This window comes from Pan paniscus, chromosome 4 (genome assembly GCF_029289425.2).
Source record: "Pan paniscus chromosome 4, NHGRI_mPanPan1-v2.0_pri, whole genome shotgun sequence".
NCBI classification, from domain to species: domain Eukaryota; kingdom Metazoa; phylum Chordata; class Mammalia; order Primates; family Hominidae; genus Pan; species Pan paniscus.
In genome coordinates this window covers 21254962-21281998 of record NC_073253.2, presented here as the reverse complement: position 1 = coordinate 21281998, position 27037 = coordinate 21254962, and the positions used below count along the sequence as shown (strand labels likewise).

Genomic DNA, 27037 nt, shown 5'->3' with positions numbered 1-27037 from the left:
TAATTCATGCTGCATCCCAGAGAAACGTCCCACCCGCGCCCATGCATGTTACAAGTTTTGAGAGCATTTTATAACTGCACTTTAATCCCTCTGCAGTGAATGACTTCTGGTAAAGCGCTGGCAGTTAATAATACTTTTTGTAGAAAAAAAAATTAATACAACAACCACAATACCTCCACTCGCAAGAAAGCGGAGGAGGGCCCATTACTCTGTCTCCAGGGACTCCCAGAATCCCGTACGCCCCGACATAAGGAAAGTCATCCAGGGAACACACACGTCGCTCCCGCCTAGAGAGTGGAAATGGAACATGGGACCTGCCCATCAGCGGGGGCCCAGACACAAGTCAGAGGTGTCCGCAGGGAATGCAGCGTGGTTCCAGACAGCCTCGGTCCCCAGGGCCAGCGACCCCCGCCTGAGACCGACCCAGGCCAGGCCCCTCCTGATTTCGACCCGGGCCTGCCCCCGGAGCTCACATCCCCGCAAACGGCAGTCCTACCTGAGCTCTGCCCCCAGCTACAGGGCTGAGGGGGCAGGCGGGAGGAGGCGTGGCCTTCCAGTTCGCCAGTCGAACTCCCTCGTGCGGTAGTTATGACTTTCCCTCTCGGGATCCGCGCCCCGACCAAGTTCGAGTTGCACTTCCGGGGTCTTCAGGAGACTGATACGTCATTACGCACGCGACGGCAGCGGCGGCGACAACCCGGAAACGGGCGGGGCGCGGGCCCTGGGTAGGTTCCTGTGGTATTAGGTGGACTGGAGAAAGAGGCCCGCGTGAATTAAGTGTAGTTCTCTTATGCACTGGCGGACTCTGGTCGCCCTTCCTTGTGAAGGCTGCCTGGGTAGCCGTAGAGGACGAGGCCACTCTAAAGCCTCGTTTTCCCAGCGGAATTTTAACTATTCTAAGGATGTCCTTACAGCCAGTTCCCCACTCCGCTACTCAGAGTGTGTCAGACTTTACCCTGTCCATTCAACTCCAGAAAAACCGGGAGGTCTAGATTCGGAAGATTAAATTTACCTTTGAATTAGGACATGTAAAATAGGAAGTTAATACTAGCATCCTAATGACAAAAGTTTTCTCATTATCATACTTGACTCAAATGGGAATCTTACGGATATTGTTTTTTCTAGAAACAGGTTTGAAAGGTATTTCAAGGATAAATCTGGGGAAAGGGATGGAAGCAACTGATTTTTAATTTTTAGATAGTACTCTCAGAGCATTTATTTAGTCCAAAACTGTTAATTTAATGAATTAGGCTAAACTAGACGCTGGGTTAACAAAGCTGAGTTAGATACCCTCTCCTCTGAGGCAGCTAAAGAGAAGGAAAGTCTGGTGGCTGACAAGTAAACCAACAGTTATGTTCTTCAGAGAGGAGATCTCAGATTCTCTAAGGTATACTTCACTTCCACACTGTTTGTACTTCTTAATCTCCACTCCTTTCTTGTTTCCTTCATAAAAGTAGAATGCTATTCATTTATTTGCAAATTTACCCTGCCCCCCTAAAATGTAAACTCATTGATGGTAGTGACATAATCTTGTCTTTTTAATGTATCCTCAACCATACAACAGTGCCTGTCCACAAAGTAGACAATAAATACTTATTGAATGACTGAATGATCACAGTGGTAAATACTAGATTGGGGAAATCTAGAAAAGTGTATAGGACAAGAAGAAAGTGGTGTAAGTAAGTGGCAGGAGATAAGGAGCAGTAAAAGGTGAGAGAATCCACTGGAGTTAGCCAGAACTGAGTACCTGAATGAATCTCGGGCATTGCAAGACTGTTAGGGCTTCATTTCCGGAAAGAACTCAAATGGTTTGTAGAGTGACACTTTATACTGAAGAGGAAGGCAACAGCCAGATTCTGAAAAGCTTTATATGTCATGCTGAGTAATTTGATTTTCTGCTGCAGACAATTGGGGAAGCTGAAGGATTGTTGAACAGAGGAGGGAAACATTTTTATTTTGGTGGACTTTTGCAACAGTGACAGATTATATTAAAAAGATAAGGCTCCCAAAAATGTATAATCCCAGTTTAACCATGAGAAAAACATCAGACAAAATACCTGACCAGTACTACTCCAAACAGTTAAAGTCTGAGAAACTGTCTGAGCCAAGAGGAGCCTAAAGAGACCAACTTTAATGTTGGATCCTGAAATAGAAAAAGAACGTAAGTGAGAAAACTAGTGAAAATTGAATAAAAAGAGTAACATTCCATTAAGAGAATATACCAATGTTTACATAAAATATGGAGATTGGTCAAAAGATAAGTGACATGACCTTTCAATATTTCCAGGATAGAGGCCCACTCAAGGGTTAGGGGAATGTACTTTGTTCAGTAGTAAACTATTGAACAAACATATGGGTGCTTCAGCCTACAATTCCAGCTGGACTTATACGGGAATGAATGAGCCTTCAGATTGTTGCTATCATTGAGTCAGCCGGGGTCCAAAATTTCATAAAGCAGAGACGAGCCATCCCCACTGTGCCCAGTTCTGAATTCCTGACCCACAGAAACAATTAGAGATAATGAAAATGATTCTTGTTACTTTAAGCCAGTAAATTTTGGAGTGATTTGTTTTTCAGCAAAAGAAACTAATAGCTGTATGACAACAGCCAAACAGTAAATATCCTTTCAAGTCCAATCCTGCCTAAGATGTCAAAATCAAGAATGAAGAGGTTATGTGCTGAAACAGAGTGAGTCCTTTTCTCTCCTTACTCTACCCTAAATGGTAAACTCCTGCCTCAGCTGACCACAAAAATATCTTCTGCAAATCTGTGAGGAGAAAGGAGGGAAAGCAACAAAAATTGTATGTGGGCTTAGATGTTTTGTTAGAATTACAACAGCCCATGTGTAGCTTAGCAGAAACCATTACAATGATGACTACACAATATAGTACAAAAATGTCCCCTCATTTTAACCATAGTCATCTAAACTGTACAAGTTAGTTTATAATTTTAATTTATACATCTCTAGGGAGGCCAGAAACTTCAGTTTCTCTCCCCACCTCTCTTCTCTTGCTCTTCAAAATCCTACTAAGATAAGGAAAAAGGAAAGGAGATTTGTTCCCTCCTGGCTAACAGCTGGTCCATCTTTGATCACTAGGATGATCAAAGAAATGTCCCTATACCATATTTTGCATATCCTCCTCCTATTCCAGACCACTTCCTTGGGCATCTATCTTTTTATCAATCTACTCCCACCCTTCACATTAAATGATTTCAGTGACATACAGCAGACAGACACTTCCAAAAATACTAACAAGGCTACATGTTGTTCATTTAAGTTAAAAATAAAATTTAAACCTACTTATCATGACTAGGACTCAGTGCCAACATTTTGGCAGCTCAAGAAAATCCATTAAGGAAAATATTCTTAATTAGATGCTAAGGGCAAAGCTCTGTCCAAACTAACCAACTCTATTAGAATGAGGTCTGGATTCTGACTTAAATTTGGAGAATCAAGTAACATTCCTGCCCTTGCTCAAGCCCAAGCAGGAATGTGCTGTGGTTAGAATGTGTTCTCTAAAAATTCATGCATTGGAAACGTAATTGCCATTATAATAATATTAAGAAGTGAAGCTTTAAAGAGGTGATTTAGGTGATAGGGACTGTGCCCTCATAAAAGGATGAATGCCATTATTGTGGGAGTGGGTTAGTTATCATGGGAGTGGGCTCCTGAGAAAAGGATAAATTTGGCCCCCATTTTCTCTCTGTCTTGTGCACTCTCACTACTCTGTCTCACCCTCTCTCCCCATGTGATGCTTTCTGCCACAAGATGACCTTCACGAGATGCAGCCTCTGGATCTTGGACTTCCCCAGCCTCCAGAACTGTAAGCCAAATGAATCTCTTTGTTTATAAATTACCCAGTGTGTGGTATTCTTAAAGCAGCAGAAAATGGACTAAGACAGTATGTGTGAAGTGTGGATAGTAATTACAACAAGTTCTGCCTTTTAGATTCAGTTTATATTTAAAGTCCAAAAAGTAGGATCATATAACCAAATAATTTCTAATGACCCCTCCAACAAAATGATTATTACTTGAAATCAACCCCCTATCACTTGTACTTTCCATCTAGATGCTGGGGACACAAAACTGAGTTAGACCCAAGAACACCCTTTTCATTATGCCTGGAATTTTTTTAAAATGAGAAAAGATAACATATCAGTGTTCAAAACATACTTTAAGAGAATTTCAAACAAAAAAACATAAAATAGCCTCTAGTTTGTGATGGAGACAATTTGTAGGTTGATATATTTACCTAGAGTTAGACAACCTGTGAGGTTTGAGGGCACAGTCTCTAAGGTGTCCCTGATTTCTGACACCAACTGCAAGTTTGGAGGGTTCCCAGAAACACCCTCAGGTTTGAAATTTTGCTAGAAGGTCTCACAGAACTCACTGAAAGCTGTTATCTTTACAGTTACCATTTATTACAAGGAAAGAATACAGACTAACATCAGCCAAGGGAAGAAACACGTAAGGCAGAGTCCAAAAGGGTACCAAACACAGCGCTTTTGCTATACTCTTCCATTATTTGCTGTACTTTCCCAGTGGAGTCAAGACATGTTACCCTCCCAAAATCCATCCATGACAATATGCAATGTAGAATTGCCAGTAACCCTTTTCCTGTTTGCCCTAAGAATACTCATGAGTGGCACTTGCAGCTGCAGCATTTACCTTGAGATTACTTTGCTGATAGTGTTTGATGTGTCCCCCCCCAAATCTCATGTTGAATTCCCATGTGTTGTGGGAAGGACCCATGGGAGGTAATTGAATCATGGGGGCAGGTCTTTCCCTGCTGTTCTTGTAATAGTGAATAAGTCTCACAAGATCAGATAGTTTTAAAATGGAAGTTTCCCTGCACAAGTTCTCTTCTCTTGTCTGCTGCCATGTGAGATGTACCTTTCAACTTCTGCCATGATTGTGAGGCCTCCCCAGCCATGTGGAATTGTAAGCCCATTAAACCTCTTTCTTTTGTAAATTGCCCAGTCGTGAGTATGTTGGATCTGTTTGGAGGGCTCTGAAGAAGACAGGAAAATGTGGGAAAGTTTGGAACTCCCTAGAGACTTGTTGGATGGCTTTGACCAAAATGCTGATAATGATATAAACAATGAAACCCAGGCTGAGGTGATCTCAGATGGAGATGAGGAACTTGTTGGGAACTGGAGCAAAGGTGACTCTTGTTATGTTTTAGCAAAGAAACTGGTAGCGTTTTGCCCCTGCCCTAGAGATTTGTCGAACTTTGAATTTGAGAGACATGATTTAGGGTATCTGGCAGAAGAAATTTCTAAGCAGCAAAGCATTCAAGAGGTGACTTGGATGCTGTTAAAAGCATTCAGTTTAAAAGGGAAACAGAGCATAAAAGTTTGGAAATTCTGTAGCCTGACAATGTAGAAAAGAACATCCCATTTTTTGAGGAGAAATTCAAGCTGGCTGCAGAAATTTGCATAACTAATGAGGAGACGAATGTTAATCACCAAGACAATGGGGAAAATGTCTCCAGGGCATGTCACAGACCTTTGTGGCAGCCCCTCCCACCACAGGCCCAGAGGTTTAGGAGGAAAAAATGGTTTCATGGGCGGGGCCCAGGGTCCCTCTGCTGTGTGCAGTCTAGGGACTTGGTGCCCTGCATCCCAGCCACTCCAGCCATAACTAAAAAGGATCAAGGTACAGCATGGGCTTTTGCTTCAGAAGGTAGAAGCCCCCAAGCCTTGGCAGCTTCCACATGATTTTAAGCCTGTGGATGCACAGATATCAAGAACTGAGGTTTGGGAACCTCCACCTAGATTTCAGAGGATGAAAGGAAATGCCTGGATGCCCAGGCAGAAGTTTGCTACAGGGGTGGGGCCCTCTGGGAGAACCTCTGCTAGGGCAGTGTGGAAGGCAAGTATGGGGTCAGAGCCCCCACACAGAGTCCCTACTGGGGCACTGCAGAGGGGAGCTTTGAGAGGAGAGCCACTGTCTTCAGACTCCAGAATAGTAAATCCACTGACAGCTTGCACCGTGTGCCTGGAAAAGCTGAAAACACTCACCACCAGTCCATGAAAGCAGCCAGGAGGGAGACTGTACTCTGCAAAGCCACAGGGACTGAACTGCCCAAGACCATGGGAACCCACTTCTTGCATCATCATAGTCTGGATGTGAGACACGGAGTCAAAGGAGATCATTTTGGAGCTTTAAGATTTGACTGCTGGATTTTGGACTTGCATGGGCCCTGTAACCCCTTTGTTTTGGCCAATTTCTCCCATTTGGAATGGCTGTATTTACCCAATGTCTGTACCCCATTGTATCTAGAAAGAAACTAACTTACTTTTAGGTTTACAGGCTCATAAACTGAAGGCACTTGCCTTATCTTGGATGAGACTTTGGACTGTGGACTTTTGAGTTAATGCTAAAATTAGTGAAGACTTTGGGGGACCATTGGCTTGGTTTTGAAATAGGAGGACATGAGATTTGGGAGGGGGCCAGAGGCAGAATGACGTGGTTTGGCTGTGTCCACACCCATATCTCATCTTGAATTCCCATGTGTTATGGGAGGGACCCAGTGGGAGGTAACAGAATCATGAGGGCAGGTCTTTCCCTGCTGTCACCATGATAGTGAATAAGTCTCATGAGATCTGATGGTTCTAAAAAGGAGAGTTTCCCTGCACAAGTTCTCTTCTTTTTCTGCTGCCATGTGAGATGTGCCTTTCACCTTCCACCATGATTGTGAGGCCTCCCCAGCCATGTGGAACCATAAGTCCATTAAGCCTCTTTCTTTTGTAAATTGCCCAGTCCTTGGTATGTCTTTATCAGCAGCGTGAAAATGGACTAATGCATTTGCCATGAAGTATCTTGCTTTTATTATTATTTTCATATCACTCTAGTATATCAACTTTTGAAACAAAAGACATTCTATTTATAGCATTCAAATTTTAGTAGTGGCATTTCCATTTGCAAATATAGTAATTCTGTATTGCTGAAAATGTCAAATCCTAGAAAATGAAGCATTCCTACATGTGATGTTAACATCATTCTCAAACAGTTGTTGGCTGAAGATTCAATTGATGAATCTGATTTTTCTGAAAGAGATCATTCTGATGATTCAGACTATTCTGATGTTAGTTCCGTTTAGAAATAACTCCAAGAACAGTTTTCATATTTTATTTTTCACATAGAAAATCAGTCAGACTTGCTTCAGCCTCAAAGAGCATGTTTATGTAAAATTAAATGAGCACTGGCAGTGAGCTGCACTTATTTTCCTAAATGGGAATAGTTAGGGAAGCTCACCAGAGCTTCAACATTCAGAATTTTTGAGGGGCTCCATTGTGGAGGCATCACTGATCCATTGTCCATATGGAACTCAGTCTCCAGGTCAGATGATACATGACCCAAAGCCTCTAAGTCATGTGGTTGGTCTTTCTAGCTTGGGGAGCCTCTACCCTAAAACTGTTGGACATAGCCAGTCTTCCTAAACAAAGACACTTTTATCAGCTATGATAGGTTATTTCCCAGAATCTGAGGCCACAGGCCAGAACTCTCTTTAGGAAAGGCCAAATTCTTTACTATACAATATTACACATGGACTCCTATATAAGTTTTATTTGGATGAGAGGTGGTAGGCAAAGGAAGAGAAATGGTAATTAAGTCTGTGTCATACTAGTGAAATCATCAGGACTAGGTGATTAGTTTTAAGTAGTACAGAGACCAGTCTTCTTCAGTTTAGTCCTAGAGAACCTTTCCATTTTCTACTTAGTGTCTCTCCTTTAAATTTCTTCTCACCATTCCTTTATGAAAAGAGAGAATGAAATAGTATGAGCTTTCTTGTGAGCTATGTAAAGATAAAACAACAAAGAGGAAATATGTAAAGGATAGGCTCTCTGACCCTGACCTTTTTCTGATCTCTTGAATAGTAATTGGATAGGTTGGAAACAGCTGTAGAAAGCTGTAGCTGCATCCCTAACAGAGATTTGGTTCTAAACTAAGCCTTTATGATAAAACTCCCTAATGATAAAAAATAACCATGAAAATCCCCTAAACGGCCCACAAAGTACAGAATATATGAAGTTATGCTTATACTCTAGATCTTTACTTCTTATGCACACTCAAATGTGAGACTTCTGAAATAGTTTAAATGTTAGAGCTAAAGAAGAGTTTGTGTGCAGATATCTGAGAATTTAAACAATTCTGATAAATCCAGTGGGCAACTCGGTCTTTATTGTAACCATTCAGCAGCACTTAACACGATTTAACATCCTCTTTCTTAAAACTTGAAACACTTTCTGCATTTGACTTTTGTGAAATTATGGAGCTCTTTGATTTTCCTTTACTGAATTTTTCCTGACCTCTAGATGTTAATGTGCCTGAGATGTGTTCCCTTCTTTATCTGCCTTTATTCCTGAGGTTATCCCATCCACTCCCTTCACTATTATATGGCATCACGATACTGATGGCTTCCAAATATCCATATCCAGCCCCGATTTCTTTGATTTTCATATTCATATATCTAACTTCTTATTCAACATATCTATTAAAATATTCGACATACATTTCAAACTTCTTATTTTCTACTCCAAAAGCTACTCCTATTGCATACCTCTTCATCTCACTAAATGACACATTGATTCTTACAATTGTTCAGGTTGTCCTTTGATCCTTTATCTCTCGTATTTCACACACGATTCCTCAGGAAAATCTGTTGCCTGTCTTCAAAAGGTAACCTAAATCTATCCAATTCCCAGCATCTCTACTACAACTATTCTAGTCCACAATAGATGCTGTAATTGATTGTTCTGCATGCTTCTGTTTTTGCCTCCCTACAATCTAGTCTCCAATTGGCAGCTGTGGATATCTTCTAAAAATTCATACCAGAACTTGTTGCTTCCCTGATCAAAATCTTTAATAAGTTTCCTTACTCAAATAGAATACAATCCAAAACCATTTCTATAAGCCTATAAAGTCCTGCATGATCTAGCCCTTCACTACCTCATACCTCCACTGAGTCAGCAGATGGTAAAAGACTGTTTTGAAGGGATGGAGAAAGCACTTGGCCAATAACCTTGGAGTTTCATAAATGGCAGTCTCAAAGTCAAGTACCTGGCTCTTTCCTAAAAATATTTAAAGACGAGAGAATTACTGAGGGTACCTTTGATGACAGAGTAAGGAGATAAGAACTGTCATGTCTTCCCAACAGCTAGTGGACATGATCATACATGGATGGGTGTATTCGTTTTCTAGGCCTGCCATAACAAAGTATTTCAGACTGGGTGGCTTACACAACATAAATTCATTTTTTCATAGTTCTGAAGACTAGAAGTCCAAGATCAAGGTCATGGCAGGGCTGGTTCCTTCTGAGGACTGTGAGAGAGAATCTGTTCCGTGCTTTTCTCCTAGCTTCTGGTAGTTTGCTGGCTATCTTTGGTGTTCTTTGGATTGTAGATGCATCACCCAGATTTCTGCCTGTATCTTCACTTGGCATTTTCCCTGTGTGCTTGTCTCTGCATCAAAAGTTTTCCCTTTTATAGGAACACAAGTCATATTGGATTCAGTCTAACCTTAATGACGTTATTTTAACTTGATTACCTCTGTGATGACATTAGTTCCAAATAAGGTCACATTCGGAGGTAGTTGAGGTTAGGAAAGACTTCACCATATCTTTTGTGGAAGATAAAATTCAACCCACAACACTGAAGTATAATTATTTTTGAAAAAGGAGAGAATCAAATCTAGTAGAAAGAAAGAAGAAGCAAACCAGCCAGCAGAATGAGGTTGTGTGAAGTAAGCCACCAGAAGAGGAGATCCATGGGAATTGTGAGATGCTGACTGGGACATTCACCCCATGTACTAGGGAATGTCAGTGTTAGAGTTCCTGAATTTTGGATGAATCTCCAAAATTATACTAAAGTGCCTAATGACAGCACCGGTATTTGGGCATTTGCTACAGAGAGGACAACAATTCCGATTTATAATAGCCTTTTTCTCCCACCTCTGAGCCGACCCCAAAGGACCTCAAAGTAATAGGATTAGTGTAGGACAAGGGGAAGTAAAAGGTAGAGGAACTGAGACAAAACAAATCATGGGCCAGGCCCAGTGGCTTACACCTGTTATCCCAGCACTTTGGGAGGCCAAGGCGGGAGCATCGCTTGAGCCCAGGAGTTCAAGATCAGCCTGGGCAACATAGAGTCTCTACAAAAATTTAAAAAAAAAAATCAAAAAAATTATTAGCTGGATATGGTGGCACATGCCTATGGTCCCAGCTACTTGAGAGGCTGAGATGGGAGGATCGTTTGGGCCCTGGAGCACAAGGCTGCAGTGAGCCCTGATTGTGCCACTGCACCCCAGCCTGCGCAACAGAGGGAAACCCTATCTCAAAAAAAAAAAAAAAAAAGAAAGAAAGAAAAGAAAAGAAAAGAAAGAAAGAAAGAGAGAAAATAAAAGAGAGATGATATCCCCTTCTTTCCAGCATACTTGTGGGTCAGACCTATGCTGGGAAAAGGACACTTTAAAGTAATTGGAAGTTTCCAATCCAGCTCACGTAAAGAGCCTGGAGCTTGGAAGTTTGTCACGCTCATCTTCACAAGACAAAAGCTGAGCAAACTGAAAATCAACAAGTATTCTTAGATCTGTCAGAGAATTAATGTCACAAGGCAAACTTCTGCCCTCAAAACTAGACAGACCAGTGGTATATTAGACCATTCTTGCATTGCTATAAAGAAATACCTGAGACTCGGTAATATATAAAGAAAAGAGGGTTAATTGGCTCATGGTTCTGTAGGCTTTACAGGAAGCATAGTGCTAGCATCTAATTGACTTCTAGAGAGGCTTCAGGAAGTTTACAATCATGGCCGATGGTGAAATGGGGAGCAGGCACATCACATGGCAAAAGCAGGAGCAATAGAGAGTGGTGGTGGAAGGTGATAACACACTGTTAAATGACCAGATGTCATGAGAACTCACTGTCACAAGGACAGCACCAAGCGATGAAGGATCTGCCCCCATGATCCAAACATCTCCCACAAAGTCCTACCCCCAGGATTGCAGATTATAATTCAACATGAGGTAAGGGCAGGGGCAAATTTCCAAACTATATCATTCTGCCCCGGCCCCTCCCAGATCTCATGTCCTTCTTACTTTGCAGAATACAATCATGCCTTCCCAACAGTGCCCCCAAAATCTTAACTCATTTCAACATTAACTCAAAAGTCTCAAGTCTTGGCAGCCGTGGTGGCTCGTGCCTGTAATCCCAGTATATTGAGAGGCCAAGGCAGGTGTATCACTTGAGGTCAGGAGTTCAAGACAAGCCTGGCCAACATGGTGAAAACCCATCTCTACTAAAAATACAAAAATTAGCTGAGTATGGTGGTATACACCCGTGATCTCAGCTACTTGGGAGGCTAAGGCAAGAGAATCACTTGAAGCCTGGAAGCAGAGGTTACAGTGAGCTGAGATCATGCCACTGCACTCCAGCTACCCCACCCCCCACAAAAAAGTCTCAAGTCTCATCTGAGACAAGGCAAATCCCTCCCACCTATGAGCCTGCAAAATAAAAAACAAGTGAGTTACTTCCAAGATACAATGGAGGTATAGGTATTGGGTAACATTCCCACTCCAAAAGGGAGAAATCAGCCCAAAGAAAGGGGCTATAGGCCCCATGCAATTCAAACCCAGCAGGCAGTCATTAAATCTTAAAGTTCCAAAATAGTCTTCTTTGACTCCATGTTTTGCATCTAGAGTACAATGGATGGGCTCCCAAGTCTTGGGCAGCTCCACCCCTGTGGCTTAGCCGGGTTCAGCCCCCAGGGCTGCTCTCATGGTTTGGAGTTGAATGCCTGCAATTTATCCAGGTGCAAGGTGCAAGCTGACAGTGGATCTACCATTCTGGGGTCTGGAAGAGGATGACCCCTTTCTCACAGCTTTATTAGGCAGTCCCCGCTTAGGGACTCTGTGTGGGAGCTCCAACCCCGTATTACTCCTTGGAACTGCTCTAGTAGAGGTTCTCTGTGAGGGCTCTGCTCCAGAAGCAGGCTTCTGCCTGGGCACCCAGGCTTTCTCATACATCTGAAATGTAGGTGGAAGCTGCCAAGTGTACTTCACTCTTGCATTCTGTGCACCTATAAGCTTAACACCACATGGAAGCCAGCAAGGCTTATGGCTTGCATTCTCCAAAGTGGCAGCTAGAGCTGTACCTAGGTCCTTTTGAGCTGAGGCCGGAGCAGGAGTGGCTGAGATGCAGGTAAAGGTGTCCCAAGGCTGTGCAGGGCAGCGGGGCCCTGGCCCATGAAAACATTAGGTTCTCATAGGCCTCAGGGCCTGTGATAAATGGGGCTGCCAGGGAGGTCTCTGACATGCCTTCAAGGCCTTTTCTCCATTGTCTTTTATGTTAGCACTTGGCTTCCTTTTAGTAATACAAATATATCTAGCAAGTTGTTGCTCAACAGCCTGCTTGAATTCCTCTCCTGAAAAAGCTTTTCCTTTCTCTGCCACATGGCCAAGGCTGCAAATTTTTCAAAATCTTATGCTCTGCTTCTCTTTTAAATATAAGTTCCAACTTATTTCTTTGCTTTCACATCTGAGCTAGGCTATTAAAAGCAGCCACACCTCTTCTTAAACACATTGCTACTTAGAAATTTCTTCTGCCAGATACCCTAAATTATCACTCTTTAGTTCAAACCTCCACTGATCCCTAGGCATGAACACAATGCATCCGAGCTCTTTGCTAAGTTATAACACACGTGACCTTTGCTGCAGTTCCCAATAAGTTCCTCATTTCCATCTGAGACCTTGCTAGCCTAGACTTCACTGTCCATATCACTGTCAGCATTTTGGTCACAACCATTTAACCTGTCTCTAAAAAGTATTAAACTTTCCCTCATCTTTCTGTCTTCTTTTGAGCCTTCCAAATTCTTCCAACCTCTGCTCATTACTCAGTTCCAAAGTTGCTACCACATTTCAGGTATCTTTATGGCAATTCCCTGGACTCCTCAGTACCCATTTTCTGTATTAGGGCATTCTTGCATTGCTATAAAGAAATAACTGAGACTGGGTAGTTTATTTATTTTTTTTTTTAAGAGAGAGGTTTCATTGGTTCATGGTTCGGCAGGCTTTATCGGAATCATGGTGCCAGCATCTGCTCAGCTTTGAGGGAGGCTTCAGGAAGCTTACAGTCATGGTGGAAGGCAAAGAGGGAGCAGGCATATCACATGGCAAAAGCAGCAGCAAGCAAGGGGTGGGGGAGATGCCACATAGTTTTAAATGACCAGATCTCGCAAGAACTTACTATCACAAAGCACCAAGCCATGAGGGATCCACCCCCATGATCCAAACTGGTTCCAAAAGGACCCACCTCCAGCATTGGGAATTACAATTCAACATGAGATTTGGGCGGGGACAAATATTCAAACTACATCAGGTAGATACAGAGAGCCACAGCTTACTAGAAGCAAAAGCCAGGAAATTGAATGACCATCTGTAGGGACCCTTTAAACTGTAATTGACAAATTACTGGAGGCTCACAGTGAACTAGCTTCAGAGTTAAAAACTCTAAGGCATCTAGTGTTTGTGAGTTTTCTCTCTAAGCACCCTAACAGGTTCCCACTATAAGGATCAGAGAATAGTCTCTGATGGTGGGAGGGAAAAATAACTATTTAAAAATATGCCCAGAGCTCTCTGTTTTTCTTGACAAGGTATGCCCTTAAGGGAAACTATTTTATCAGAGCCTGACCGGGGGCTTATCAGAGGCTTACCAACATAGAGGAACAGAAATACTCAATTCCAGCTCTTTCTAACCTTCAAAGTAGGAGGGGGGAGGTGGACAACATGCAAAGACAGTAGGGAATTGTCTGCCCTTGAAGAAGAGGGATGGAAACTAAGAAATCATAAAAAAGACATGCTAGAGATAAAAAAAACACAGTAACAGAAATGAAGAATGCTTTTGATAGGCTCATAAGTAGACTGGACACAGCCAAGAGAATAATCTCTGAGTTTGAAGCTATGTCAATAGAAATTTCTGAAACTCAAATGCAAAGAGAAAAAAGAATTAAAAAGATGGAACAGAATATCAAAGAATTATGGGACAATTATTAATACGAAAAATGTGGCCAGGTGCTGTAGCTCATGCCTGTAATCACAGCACTTTGGGAGGCCAAGGCAGGCACTTGAACCCCGGAGGTGGAGGTTGCAGTGAGCTGAGATCGCACCATTGCACTCCAGCCCAGGCCACAGTGTGAGACCCTGACTCAAAAACAAAACAAAACAAACAAACAAAAAAAGTGTAACCTATGCATAATAGGAATACCAAAAGGAGAAGAAACTGAAAAAGTAACAGAGAAACTATTTGAATTAATAATGGCTGAGAATTTTCCAAAGTTAATGACAGATACAAACCTACAAATCCAGGAATTGCAGAATACACCAAACAGGATAAATACCAAAAAATGTAGACATGGGCATATCATATTCAAAGTTCGGGAAATCAAAGACAAAAATATTTTTGAAAGAAGCCAGAGGAAGGAAACTCACCTTACCTATGGAGGAAAAAGCATAAGAATTACATTGAATTTATCTTCAGAAACCATGCAAGAAGAGGGCAGAGTGAAATATTTAAAGTTTTAAAAGAAAAATCTACCAACCTAGAGTTCTGTATCCAGTGAAATTATCCTTTAAAAGTGGAAAAATAAAGACATTCTCAGACAAAAAAAATAATTGAGGAAATTTGTCACCAGAAGACCTACCTTGCAAGAAATGTTAAAAGAAATTTTTCAGAGAAATGGAAAGATACAAGTCAGAAACTCATATCTACATGGAAAAAGGGAGTTAGAGAAGAACAAATGAAGAAAAGGTAAAATCTTTTATTTTTCTTATTCTTAATCTAACAGATAACAGTCTATTCAAAATAATAATAATAGCAACAGTGTATTTGGATTATAGCTTATTGTTAAGTAAAATTAATCACAGCAATGTTATAAGTGATGGGAGGGGGGAATTTGAAATACTTTTATAAGGTATTTACACTACTATGAAACAATACGGTTTTATTTAAAAGTGGACTTGGATTAATCGTGAATGTATATTGCAAATTCTAGGGCCACCACTATAAAAAGCTTAAAAAAAGGTCTAATTTTCATGCTAAGAGAGAATTGAAACTGGAATGATATAAAATGCTCATTTAAATTATACAAGGCATAAAAGAGTAGAAGAAAAAGAGACATAGGGAGGGAGAGGGAAGGAAAAAGCAGAGAGAGAGGATGGAAGGGAGAGAGAAAAGAAAGTAATAGAAAAGAAAGGAAGGAAAGAAGGAAGGAATGGACCGACGCTGGTAGTGACTAGAAAACAGTTAACGTGATTTAGATCATATTAAACTTTTAAATAACTGAAAATGAAACATTCCAAGACAGCCTAATGTGACCACGAAAACATTAATGCATACCTAGGGTTTAATTCTGGGATAGGGAAAAAGATCTGACAAAGCAAGTTTGGAGTGTCCTTGTAGCAAAACAATTAGGCTTTCTATATAGCTAGTCCCCCATTCAAGTGCTGCACATTCAATATATGAGTTACATCCGTGTATATATATGAAAGAAACTAAAATTCAAAACATTACATTAAATAATTATGTAAATATCATGTTTTCAAGATTGGAATGGTATTTTTATACCATTGGATAATTGGAATATCAAGACAGTAATTTTTCAAGTACCTTCTGGGTACTTCTTTTCTTCTGATATTATTAATGTGTCCCTTCATTGTGTGTCGCAAGTCTGAGCTTACCTACTCCTAGTTCTCCACAAACTTCCATAATTACAAAATTACCATTACTCTTCTTTATTCTAATCCCCTTGTAAACTTTAATATCTGTATTTTTGGCAATCTGATTATTCCCAAATATCCTCAGAAACTTATTCCACCTCCCAGTATTTATTGCAACAATATATTAGATGTTGAATATGGTCAAATAGCTTTTAAGATACCATGTTCTTATAATGAGCCTTCTTCTTAAACACACAGACACACACACACACACACACACACACACACGCGCGCTACACTACATTGCTGTAATAAATCAGCAGTAAATAGAACTACGTGATGAGTCCTGAGAGTCCTTCTATCTAATCCCTGAATGTCAGGGTAGTCTTGGAGACCCTCTACACCGTTACTCATTCTCAAGAGAAAAGACAAAGAGTGAAGACTGACCACAAGATAATCCAAAGTTTGTATCATCAGTCAGGACTTTAAAGAGTTATTACAACTATGCTCAGTGACTTAAAGAAAAGTATGTTCATACTGAATAAAAATAGAGTAAATCTGCTGAGACATAAAAACTATAATAAAGAAAACCAAATGGAAATTCTGTTAAAATATCTGATATTGAAAAAAATCCACTGGATGGGATTAACAGCAGAGTGGAGATTGCAGAGGAAAGAATCAGTGAACTTAGGGATAAACCAAAAAATATTATACCTATGCACATCATAGCAAACTTCTCAGAAGCAACAACAAAGAGAAAATCTTGAAAGCAGCCAGAATAAAATGACACATTCACATACAGGAACAGTGATACAGACAATCACTATCCTTTCATCAGAAACAGTGAAGGCCAGAAGAGAGTGGACCATCTTTAAAGTGCTGAAAAAAAAAAGGCTATCCAGAATTCTGTGTCTGATAAAATATCCTTCAAGAATAAGGAAATAAACATTTTCAGGTAAAAGAATAATTACAGAACTCATCATGAGCATATCTGTACTACAAGAAATGCTAATGGAAAAGGAAATAACATCAGATGGAAATTCAGATCTTTACAAAGTAGGGGCATACAAAATTAAAAATATCTCAGTAAATACTAAAGATTATTTTTTCTCAATTATTTTGAAATACATACAACAGTTTAAAACAAAACATTGTCTATTGGGGTTTATTATGTCTCTTGACAGAATACATATGAAAGCTATATCATAAAATGCAGGGTATGGTGAGTAGTAAATGGACCTATGCAGTCTATAAAAATTTGAGTATGTATGTTTTAATACCTAGAGCAAGCACTAAAAAATGCAAAGACATATAGCTAAAAAGCCAAAAGATAAACCAAACTGTATAAGAATGTTCATAGCGGCCTTATTCATAATAACACCAAACTCTAAATAGCCCAGGTGTCCAACAAATAGGGCATAAACAAATTTTGGTACCTTCCTGCAATAAGAATACCACTTAGCAATAGAAAAAAACAAAGTAACAGAATGGGTGAATTTCAAAACATGATGCTGAATGAAGACTTACACAAAAAAGTACACATTGTATCATTTCATTTATATGAAGTATTAGAACAGCCAAAACTAATTGATGGTGGGAAAGTAGAGCAAAAACACCAAGATAGAGTGTGCCTAACATATTCAAGGAGTTATGAGGAGGTCAGTGGAGCTGGAGAATAGAAAGCAGACGAGAGTAGTGGAAGAGCTCATCATAGAGGAAAAAGGGATTGGTCAAAGAGAAGGACCAGATCTTGTGGGTCATTGTTAAGACTTTTTACTCTGAATGAAATGGGGTCTTTTGGGGGGCTTTGAATAGAGGAGAGACATGATCTGATTTACATTTTTCAGGGATCGTATAGCTGCTCCAAGAATGGACTGTAGGGGGTCAGTAAAGGAAAAGGGAGACAATTGGGAGACTATTACATTTATCCACATGAATGATGAAGATGGCTTGAATGTACAAAGAGCTCAGAATGGTACCTGGTACTCAGTAAATTTTATCTGCTGATGTTATTTAAATTCCAAATAATCAGGTTAGTTTTTAGTCATTGAATGTTTAAAAATATTCAGATATTATATTTTTAATTTTCAAGAAATATTTATTTTATGATTGCTTATTTTCCATGCTGGAATGCTACTTTATGTTTGCAATATTTTCACAAATTTATCTTTTCTTTTGTTTCCTGAATTATCTCTTTCCTCCAAAGTTGGTTATTCTGTTTATTATTATACTTTTCTTTCATTTTCTTGGTTTTCTGCAAGTGTCTAGTAATCCTAGGTTTTCTGCTCACATTTTTATAAAATGGGTATGTTGATTAGTTTATTCATAATTAGAATGCTTTTGCTTCTGATACTTTATTATAAAAATTTACAAGCATACAGGAAGTTAAAAAAATAGTGCAGTGAACACATGTATCTCTATCACCTAGATGCTACTGTCAACATTTCATGATATACTTGCTTTATCACTTATCCATCTATCTATTCATCCCTCTCTCTAGCCATTAATTTGTCTTTTTAAAAATACATTTCAAAGTAAATCATGACTGACTTTTCCTGTCATTGTATAAGTGGAGGTATGTTATCTGAACAGGAGGAAAGAACATGGGTCTTGGTCAGCAGATCAGGCTTTTCAGTAGTCACAATTCCCTTTAGGATATAGGGGTGGAAAATAGACAGGCAAACCATGGTCTCCCATGTCCAACAGAATAATTTTATTTTTGGGAAGGACAGTGTCACTCCTGGTATACCTTTCCTCCTCTCATCTGCCTCCCGCCTTTATATCTTTTTCAAAGGCACTGTGTAACCTTAAGGTAGTCTGCAACATTTCTCTCTTATATCATGTATTTGTTAAGAGGTTAAAATTTAGCAGTTTGTAATAGAACACTCCAAATAACAGCAGCTTAAACAAGACAGGAGTTATTTCTTATGAGTGTACGTACTCCAGACTAGTTTTATGGCTCCACAATCATCGATGGCCCAGATTTCTACTTTTTTGTTGTTCTGTCAAACTTAGTATGTGCCATCAACATCTGGCCCAGAGTGACTGCTCCAGCTCCAGCCGATAGGCTCACATTCCAGTCAGAAGGAAGAGGAAAATTTTCCTTTAAGAATTTCTCAGAAGTTGTTAACACCACTTTTGTTTACATCTTAGTGGTCACTTGCTTCACAATGGAGATAAATTCTGAGAAGTGCAAAATTAGGTAATTTTGTCATTGTGTGAACATCATATAGTTATGCAAACCTGGAGGGTATAGTCTACTACACACCGAGGTTATGTGGTACAGCCTATTACTCATAGGCTACAAGCCTGCGCAGCATGTGACTGTACTGAATACTGTAGGTAATTGTAACACAATGGTATTTGTGTAACTAAACACATCTAAACATAGAGAGGGTTCGGTAAAAATAAGGCATTATAATCTTATGGGACCATTGTTGTATATATGTTTTGTTGGTGACTGAAATATCATTATGTGGTACATGACTATACTTAGATATACAGTCACACTTAGCTACCATGCTACTAAGTACTGGGAATTGGGATTGATTCTGGGTGACCATGTGCTTCACAAAAACAATGAGAATGGATGTTGAGGGTACAATGGGCAGTCTTTGCTTTAGGCCTCAGTACCCACATGATTTCCCAGAAGTCATTTCCCAGGTGGATTAGCATCTTTCTATAGGGACTCACTCTCAGCATGCTACCCTGGGGCAAAAGATTCCAGCCACACTACATCCAAGCTCAGCAGAAACAGTTGTTTCTGTTCAGTCGACCATCTTGAACCAGAAGCTTCCTTATGTGATTTTCAAAGTTCTGTGGAACTGCTTCAGGTATTTGATAAGAAAGCAAATTTATACCATGTAAATAGCCTTCTTAACCTTTATATCTGGCTTATATTTTGGGTTTCCTGGAATAATAATTCTTCTGAAGAAAGGATTACCCTCCTCTGCAGATAGCAAATGCTTCCTGCCTGGCAACTGTCAGCAAACTCTGCCTTTCCTCCCTGCAGTCCTGGGTCCACTGTGGACCCAGTTCAACTGCAGTGACCCATTTACTTCATTCCTGTTGTTATTCTGAAGACTTCCTGGCACATCAGCAGTTACCTGCATAAAGAAAAACCTTCTCAAGCCTTTTTTTTTTTCCCATTTGGCTTCAGTGATAACCAATTCAGCTTGTAGATGTTATTGCCTAGGTAAAACATCTTGAGCCTATGTAATTCTTAGCTGTATCTGTGCTTACTAGGACAGAGCCAAACACAGTATACAGTACAACACAATTGAGTTGTGCAGTAACTTTATCTTTTTTAAAATTTTCTTATATTTATTTTATTTTTTTTTTAGAGACAGGGTCTCACTCTGTCTCCCAGGCTGGAGTACAGTGGCACAATCGTAGCTCACTGCAACCTCGCACTCCTGGGGTTAAGTGATCCTCTCACCTTAGCCTCCGAAAGTGCTGGAATTACAGGTGTGCACCACTACACCCAGTCACCAGTAACTTTATTTTTTGTAACTGATTTCATCTTGTTCCGTAGTTCTCATTTGCACTGATGGCAGATTTTTAAAAAATCCCTAACTTTATCAATTGAAGCTAATCTTTTCCAGTTTTAAATTATTGATTTCTGCCAAATGTTAATACAATGGCCAAACTGTTAATGAGGAATATGTATCACCTGACATTTGACCCTCTTCTACCTCTTGTTTCCTGAGGTAGTTTTAGTTGTAGGGGAAACTTTAATATCCTCATGGAGCTGGGACAAGAGGCCTCTATCCATGTGCTGACCTCTTGGTTCCTGTTGGACTTCACTGAGATGACGTTCATCCTGCTGGTTACTGGGAATCTTAGTAGGGTCTACTGAAATGTGGCTTGGTCAGTCTCATCTGGTCTTTTGGTCATTGTCCTAGTATTCCTCAGTACTGTCTGGCAACACTGTCATTTATTGTGAGATATGAGGTTAGTTTTGTCTATGATTTTTTTTTAATGACTTAGTCCTGGGACCGAGAAACTCAGAGATAGAATACTTTCAATAATACATTGCAACTGTGTTCAAGGTGCATTATTCGTTCTTTTTTAACATTTTATTTTTATTTTTATTTCAATAGGGTTTTGGGGAACAGGTGGTGTTTGGTTACATGAATAAGCTCTTTTTTTTTAAAATTATACTTTAAGTTCTAGAGTACATGTGCACAACGTGCAGGTTTGTTACATAGTTATACATGTGCCATGTTGGTTCGCTACACCCATCAACTCATCATTTACGTTAGGCATTTCTCCTAATGCTATCCCTCCCTCAGCCCCCCACCCCCCGACAGGCCCTGGTGTGTGATGTTCCCAGCCCTGTGTCCAGGTGTTCTCATTGTTCAATTCCCATCTATGAATGAGAACATGCAGTGTTTGGTTTTCTGTCCTTGTGATAGTTTGCTGAGAATGATGGTTTCCAGCTTCATCCATGTCCCTGCAAAGGACATGAACTCATCCTTTTTTATGGCTGCATAGTATTCCATGGTGTATATGTGCCACATTTTCTTCATTTTCTTTTCTTTTCTTCTTTTTTTTTTTTTTTTTGAGACAGAGTCTCGCTCTGTTGCCCAGGCTGGAGTGCAGTGGCGTGATCTCAGCTCACTGCAAGCTCCGCCTTCCGGGCTCACGCCATTCTCCTGCCTCAGCCTCCGGAGTAGCTGGGACTACAGGCGCCCGCCACCATGCGCAGAGAATTTTTTGTATTTTTAGTGGAGACGGGGTTTCACCGTGTTAGCCAGGATGGTCTTGATCTCCTGACCTCGTGATCCACCCACCTCGGCCTCCCAAAGTGCTGGGATTACAGGCGTGAGCCACCGCGCCCGGCCTATGTGCCACATATTCTTAATCCAGTCTATCATTTATGGACATTTGGGTTGGTTCCAAATTCTTTACTAATGTGAATTGTGCCACATATTCTTAATCCAGTCTATCATTTATGGACATTTGGGTTGGTTCCAAATTCTTTACTATTGTGAATTGTGCCACAATAAACATACTTGTGCATATGTCTTTATAGTAGCATGATTTATAATCCTTTGGGTATATACCCAGTAATGGGATGGCTGGGTCAAATGATAGTTCTAGTTCTAGATCCTTGAGGAATCGCCACACTGTCTTCCACAATGGTTGAACTAATTTACACTCCCACCAAAAGTATAAAAGCGTTCCCATTTCTCCACATCCTCTCCAGCATCTGTTGTTTCCTGACTTTTTAATTATTTCCATTCTGACTGGCGTGAGATACTGTCTCATTGTGGTTTTGATTTGCATTTCTCTGATGACCAGTGATGATAAGCATATTTTCATGTGTCTGTTGGCTGCATAAATGTCTTGTTTGATAAGTGTCGGTTCATAAGTCTTTGCCCACTTTTTGATGGGGTCATTTGTTTTTTTCTTGTAAATTTGTTTAAGTTCTTTGTAGATTCTGGATATTAGCCCTTTGTCAGATGGGTAGATTGCAAAAATTTTCTCCCATTCTGTAGGTTGCCTGTTCATTCTGATGGTAGTTTCTTTTGCTATGCAGAAGCTCTTTAGTTTAATTAGATCCCATTTGTCTATTTTGGCTTTTTTTGCCATTGCTTTCGGTGTTTTAGTCATGAAGTCCTTGTGCATGCCTATGTCCTGAATGGTATTGCTTAGGTTTCCTTCTAGGGATTTTATGGTTTTAGGTCTAACATTTAAGTATTTAATCCATCTTGAATTAATTTTTGTGTAAGGTGTATGGAAGGGAACCAGTTCGGCTTTCTACATATGGCTAGCCAGTTTTCCCAGCACCATTTATTAAATAGGGAATCCTTTCCCCATTTCTTGTTTTTGTCATGTTGGTCAAAAATCAGATGGTTTCTAAATGTGTGGTGTTATTTCTGAGGCCTCTGTTCTGTTCCATTTGTCTGTATATCTGTTTTGATACCAGTACCATGCTGTTTTGGTTACTGTAGCCTTGCAGTATAGTTTGAAGTCAGGTAGCATGATGCCTCCAGCTTTACTCTTTTTGCTTAGGATTGTCTTGGCAATGCAGGCTGTTTTTTGGTTCCATATGAACTTTAAAGTAGTTTTCTCCAATTCTGTGAAGAAAGTCATTGGTAGCTTGATGGGGATGGCATTGAATCTGTAAACTACCTTGGGCAGTATGGCCATTTTCATGATATTGATTCTTCCTATCCATGAGCATGGAATGTTCTTCCATTTGTTTGTGTCCTCTTTTATTTTGTTGAGCAGTAGTTTGTAGTTCTCCTTGAAGAAGTCCTTCACATCCCTTGTAAGTTGTATTCCCAGGTATTTTATTCTCTTTGAAGCAATTGTGAATGGGAGTTCACTCATGATTTGGTTCTCTGTTTGTCTGTTATTGGTGTATAGGAATGCTTACAATGTTTGCACATTGATTTTGTATCCTGAGACTTTGCTGAAGTTGCTTATCAGCTTAAGGAGATTTTGGGCTGAGACAATGGAGTTTTCTAAATATACAATCATGTCATCAGCAAACAGGGAAAATTTGACTTCCTCTTTTCCTAATTGAATACCTTTTATTTCTTTCTCTTGCCTATTGCTCTGGCCAGAACTTCCAACACTATGTTGAATAGGAGGGGTGAGAGAAGTATCCCTGTCTTATGCCAGTTTTCAAAGGGAATACTTCCAGTTTTTGCCCATCCAGTATGATATTGCCTGTGGGTCTGTCATAAATAACTCTTATTATTTTGAGATACGTTCCATCAATACCTAGTTTATTGAGAGTTTTTAGCATGAAGGGCTGTTGAATTTTGTCGAAGGCCTTTTCTGCATCTATTGAGAGAAATGTGGATTTTGTCATTGGTTTTGTATATGTAATGGATTACGTTTATTGATTTGTGTATGTTGAACCAGTCTTTCATCCCAGGGATGAAGCTGACTTGATCGTGGTGGATAAGCTTTTTGATGTGCTGCTGGATTCGGTTTGCCAGTATTTTATTGAGGATTTTCACACCGATATTCATCAGGGATATTGGTTTAAAATTCTTTTTTGTTGTGTCTCTGCCAGGATTTGGTATCTAGATGATGCTGGCCTCATAAAATGAGTTAGGGAGGATTCCCTCTTTTTCTATTGATTGGAATAGTTTCAGAAGGAATGGTACCAGCTCCTGTTTGTACCTCTTGTAGAATTTGGCTGTGAATCTGTCTGGTCCTGGACTTTTTTTGGTTGGTAGGGTATTATTGCCTCAATTTCAGGGCCTATTATTGGTCTATTCAGAGATTCAACTTCTTGGTTTAGTCTTGGGAGGGTGTATGTGTCCAGGAATTTATCCCTTTCTTCTAGATTTTCTAGTTTATTTGCATAGAGGTGTTTATAGTATTCTCTGATGGTAGTTTGTATTTCAGTGGGATTGGTGGTGATATCCCCTTTATCATTTTTTATTGCATCTATTTGATTCTTCTATCTTTTCTTCTTTATTAGTCTTGCTAGCAGTCTATCAATTTTGTTGATCTTTTCAAAAAACGAGTTCCTGGATTCATTGATTTTTTGAAGGGTGTTTTGTGTCTTGATCTCCTTCAGTTCTGCTCTGATCTTAGCTATTTCTCGTCTTCTGCTAGCTTTTGAATTTGTTTGCTCTTGCTTCTTTAGTTCTTTTAATTGTGATGTTAGGGTGTCGATTTTAGATCTTGCCTGCTTTCTCTTGTGGGTATTTAGTGCCATAAATTTCCCTCTACACACTGCTTTCAATGTGTCCCAGAGATTCTGGTATGTTGTGTCTTTGTTCTCATTGTTTCAAAGAACATCTTTATATATGCCTTCATTTCGTTATTTGCCCAGTAGTCTTTCAGGGGCAGGTTGTTCATTTTCCATGTAGTTGTGCAGTTTTGAGTGAGTTTCTTAATCCTGAGTTCTAGTTTGATTGCACTGTGGTCTGAGATACAGTTTATTGTGATTTCTATTCTTTCACATTTGCTGAGGAGTGCTTTACTTCCAACTATGTGGTCAGTTTTAGAATAAGTGCAATGTGGTGCTGAGAAGAATGTATATTCTGGTGATTTGGGGTGGAGAGTTCTGTAGATGTCTGTTAGGTCCACTTGGTGCAGAGCTGAGTTCAGGTCCTGGTTATCCTTGTTAACCTTCTGTTTCATTGATCTGTCTAATATTCACAGTGGGGTGTTAAAGTCTCCCATTATTATTGTGTGGGAGTCTAAGTCTCTTTGTAGGTCTCTCCAGACTTGCTTTATGAATCTGGGTGCTTCTGTATTGGATGCGTATATATTTAGGATAGTTGGCTCTTCTTGTTGAACTGATCCCTTTATCATTATGTAATGGCCTTCTTTGTCTCTATTGATCTTTGTTGGTTTAAACTGTGTTTTATCAGAGACCAGGATTGCAACCCCTGCTTTTTTTTGCTTTCCATTTGCTTGGTAGATCTTCCTCCATCCCTTTATTTTGAGCCTATGTGTGTCTCTGCACGTGAGATGGATCTCCTGAATACAGCACACTGATGGGTCTTGACTCTATCCAATTTACCAGTCTGTGTCTTTTAATTGGGGCATTTAGCCCATTTACATTTAAGGTTAATATTGATATGTGTGAATTTGATCCTGTCATTATGATGTTAGCTGGTTATTTTGCCCATTAATTGATGTAGTTTCTTCATAGCCTTGATGGTCTTTACAATTTGGCATGTTTTTGCAGTGGCTGGTACCAGTTGTTCCTTTCCATGTTTAGTGCTTCCTTCAGGAGCTCTTGTAAGGCAGGCCTGGTGGTGACAAAATCTCTCAGCATTTGCTTGTGTGTGAAGGATTTTATTTCTCCTTTACTTATGAAGCTTAATTTGGCTGGATATGAAATTCTGGGTTGAAAATTCTTTTTTTTAAGCATGTTGAATATTGACCCCCCACTCTCTTCTGGCTTGTAGAGTTTCTGCCGAGAGATCTGCTGTTAGTCTGATGGGCTTCCCTTTGTGTGTAACCTGACCTTTCTCCTGTCTGTCCTTAACACTGTTTCCTTCATTTCAACCTTGGTGAATCTGATGATTATGTGTCTTGGGGTTGCTATTCTAGAGGAGTATCTTTGTGGTGTTGTCAGTATTTCCTGAATTTGAATGTTGGCCTGCCTTGATAGGTTGGGGAAGTTCTCCTGGATAATATCCTGAAGTGTGTTTTCCAACTTGTTTCCATTCTCCCCGTCAGTTTCAGGGACACCAATCAAATGTAGATTTGGTCTTTTCACATAGTCCCATATTTCTTGGAGGCTTTGTTCATTTCTTTTTAGTCTCTTTTCTCTAAACTTCTCTTCTTGCTTTATTTCATTAATTTGATCTTCAATCACTGATACCCTTTCTTCCATTTGATCAAATTGGCTATTGAAGCTTGTACATGTGTCACAAAGTTCTCATGCCCTGGTTTTCAGCTCCATCAGGTCATTTAAGGTCTTCTCTACACTGTCTATTCTAGTTAGCCATTCGTCTAATCTTTTTTCAAGGTTTTTCGCTTCCTTGCAATGGGTTTGATCATGCCCCTTTAGCTCAGAGAAGTTTGTTATTACCAACCTTCTGAAGCCTACTTCTGTCAGCTCGTCAAAGTCATTCTCCGTCCAGCTTTGTTCTGTTGCAGGCAAGGAGCTGTGATCCTTTGGAGGAGAAGGGGTGCTTGGCTTTTAGAATTTTCAGTTTTTCTGCTCTGGTTTCTCCCCATCTTTGTGGTTTTATCTACCTTTGGTCTTTGATGTTGGTGACCTACAGATGGGGTTTTGGTGTGGATGTCCTTTTTGTTGATGTTGATGCTATTCCCTTCTGTTTGTTAGTTTTCCTTCTAACAGTCAGGTCCCTCAGCTGCAGGTCTGTTGGAGGTCCACTCCAGACCCTTTTTGCCTGGATATCACCACTGGAGGCTGCAGAACAGCAAATATTGCTGCCTGATCCTTCCTCAAGAAGCATCATCCCAGAGGGGCACCTGCCTGTATGAGGTGTCTGTCGGCCCCTCCTGGGAGGTGTCTCCCAGTTAGGCTACATGGGGGTCAGGGACCCACTTGAGGAGGCAGTCTGTCTGTTCTCAGAGCTCAAACACCATGCTGGGAGAACCACTGCTCTCTTCAGAGCTGTCAGACAGGGACGTTTAAGTCTGCAGAATTTTCTGCTGCCTTTTGTTCAGCTATGCCCTGTCCCCAGAGGCGGAGTCTACAGGGACAGTAGGCCTTGCTGAGCTGCAGTGGGCTCTGCCCAGTTCAAGCTTCCTGGCCACTTTGTTTACCTACTTAAGCCTCAGCAATAGTGGATGCCCCTCCCCCCGCCAGACTGCTACCTTGCAGGTCTATCTCAGACTGCTGCCCTAGCAGTGAGCAAGGCT

The 27037-nt window shown here is 40.3% G+C and overlaps 1 protein-coding gene and 1 long non-coding RNA gene across 21 annotated transcripts in view; one reads left to right on the top strand and one right to left on the bottom strand.

The window, feature by feature from the left end:
• The window catches only part of ARB2A (ARB2 cotranscriptional regulator A), a 493453-nt gene extending 492807 nt beyond the window's left edge, over nt 1-646 (bottom strand). For 6 of the 13 annotated variants that reach the window (XM_055112193.2, XM_055112192.2, XM_055112196.2 and 3 more), the window contains exon 1: nt 174-511. The gene's annotated coding sequence lies outside the window, so the exon portion shown is untranslated. Of the gene's footprint in view, nt 1-173 lie in introns of all 13 variants that reach the window. The other 7 variants (XM_055112191.1, XM_063604383.1, XM_034959777.3 and 4 more) reach the window with 6 other exon arrangements.
• Nucleotides 647-679: 33 nt separating this feature from the next.
• The window catches only part of LOC117980229 (uncharacterized), a 237116-nt gene continuing 210758 nt past the window's right edge, over nt 680-27037 (top strand). For 6 of the 8 annotated variants that reach the window (XR_008625327.1, XR_008625326.1, XR_008625330.1 and 3 more), the window contains exons 1-3: nt 695-1387; nt 2578-2688; nt 3770-3824. This is a non-coding gene — a long non-coding RNA (uncharacterized LOC117980229). Of the gene's footprint in view, nt 1388-2577; nt 2689-3769; nt 3825-27037 lie in introns of all 8 variants that reach the window. The other 2 variants (XR_004671433.3, XR_010112183.1) reach the window with 1 other exon arrangement.